The 2,101-nt window shown below is 39.2% G+C and overlaps 1 non-coding gene across 1 annotated transcript; it reads left to right on the top strand.

Annotated features, from left to right (window-relative positions):
* Positions 1-1,439: 1,439 nt before the first annotated feature.
* trnal-uaa (transfer RNA leucine (anticodon UAA)) lies at positions 1,440-1,522 on the top strand. The gene has a single exon. It is a non-coding gene; the product is annotated as a tRNA-Leu (tRNA).
* Positions 1,523-2,101: the final 579 nt, after the last annotated feature.

The raw sequence follows: 2,101 nt of genomic DNA on the forward strand, positions 1-2,101 counted from the left end.
CTCAAAGCGTAACAATGATCAGTTTGATTCACTTTCACCCTGAAGATGGTGATGACTGGACCTAAATGGATCTATTTTGTGGCTTTTTTTTAGTTTGAGGCTGAACCCTGTAATAAAACTCAAACATCAGTCACTAAACAAAATGATCTATGGCAGGCTCCCTTTGTTGTAAAACTTCATGACCAGATTTAAACACTTGACTTATCAGGATTTAGTCAAGTACCAGAAAATACAGTTAACTTATGAGAAGCTTATATCTTTCAGTGCCTCAAAGATAAGTGAAAAAAGAGAAGTAGGAAAAATAAGGGGATGGGAAACATCATTACAGCAAGCATGTTCTTTGTTTCGGATCAAAATATCACAATAGTTTCATTTTGCCTTTAGGACGTAGAAAGCAAAACAGAAGGCTGTATGTGGTATCCATGCATTCTGCAGTATCTGACACCTTTGGCTGGTATTACTGATAAGCCTTCTTGCACCTGTGACTGCAAATTTCTGTGCAGACCACAACACACTGTCCTGCTTCTTGCTGTTCATGGAATTATTTGGACCTGCAGTTCCTCTTCTCATAATACATCTCTTTTCATTTTTGAATTCTAGCATAGACAGTCACAGAGCAAAGTACAATTCACAAGAAGACCTCTCAGATATCAGCAGAAAAATGTGGATTTTCCAGTTTTGCAGACAGAACTCGGAGAGTTGGGTGCCTGTGCTCTCTTTGAGAAGTCACTCGAACATGGATGGCAGTTGGAGGCAGTTATAGCATTTATAGCAAGCTTAAAATGCTAAAATAAATAAACAGATTTCCATTCAAAATACATAAATAAATGGAATAGATGTGAGCACAACTTGCTATAAATTATTCAGATGAACAATAGCAGCTGGGACTAAGTTGTGTTTTTGTAACACTGCAAACCTCTGTGCAGAGCGAAGGGAAACTTAAATTCCCCAAACAAGGGGTGTGAGCCATTGTTTAAGATGAAGTTGGCCATCTACTTCAAGAATCTGATATACAGAGATTCTAGGTTAAGCTGCGATTTACTAATCAGCTTCCCTGACCAGGTCACAGTTTACATCAGTTTGTTCCTGTCCTTTTAAGATAGACTGCTGCACAATGACACCAAAGAAAAAGATAAAACTGATTCAATACAACATCTATAAAACAGTGTCATAATTACCTTTTTAATGTAAAAGGAGGGCAGTTTCTGCAAGCACAACAAACACTGATAACCCTCTCTGCATACTGCATACTGAATACTGCATACTGAATTTTGACACAGTTTGAGTCAAAATTCAATCTTGAATCAATAATAGTCCCAAGATACGTAAAGTGTAAGATCGTACACGTTCCACAGTTTGAGCCTTGACGTTTGTAGCGTCGGGTGTGCTGGTATTGCAGGCCGTGTATATAATAATTGTACATGAGCAGCAAGCTATCCATCAGGGTGGCCGAGTGGTTAAGGCGTTGGACTTAAGATCCAATGGACAACAGTCCTCGTGGGTTCAAACCCCACTCCTGGTAGAATGTAACCAATCTTTGAATGAGTTTCATCTGTGTAAGGGTGCTTTTGCTCCATTATCACCTCTTACTTCGGTGCTGCTTTTCTGCATTTAATTCAGAACCACAGTGTTGCGGTGGTGTTTCCTCACAGAAAGAAAGTCCAAAGTTCAAATTCACCACCAGACCGAGGACTTCCTGTGGGGAGTTTGAATGTTCTCACTGTGTAATCTGGCTTCCTCCCACACTCCAAAAATATGCAGTTAGTGGGGTTAGGTTAATTGGTGACTCTAGATTGGCTATAGGTGTGAATGTGAGTGCAAACGGTCGTCTGTCTCTCTGTGTTAGCTTGTCTGACAGCAATTTAACTGTTTATTAGCCTTTTGTAATTTCACTGAAATTAAATGATGAACGATGGCGTACAAAAAGTCTTGACCCAGATATCTGCTCGATACACTGGAAGCATCAAAATACAGGCCATTTCTCTGGAGACTAAATCAGGATACCAGTAAATGGGTTAGATGCATATCAGAGTGTTATCTATCTTCTTCCTGAATTTTTCCTAAATTTGGAACTATTTATTTATGATTTTGGACCATCTAC

Source organism: Rhamphochromis longiceps, linkage group LG18 (assembly GCF_057381845.1).
Source record: "Rhamphochromis longiceps isolate RC_006_pf linkage group LG18, R_longiceps_female_GT1.1, whole genome shotgun sequence".
Taxonomy (NCBI): Eukaryota; Metazoa; Chordata; class Actinopteri; order Cichliformes; family Cichlidae; genus Rhamphochromis; species Rhamphochromis longiceps.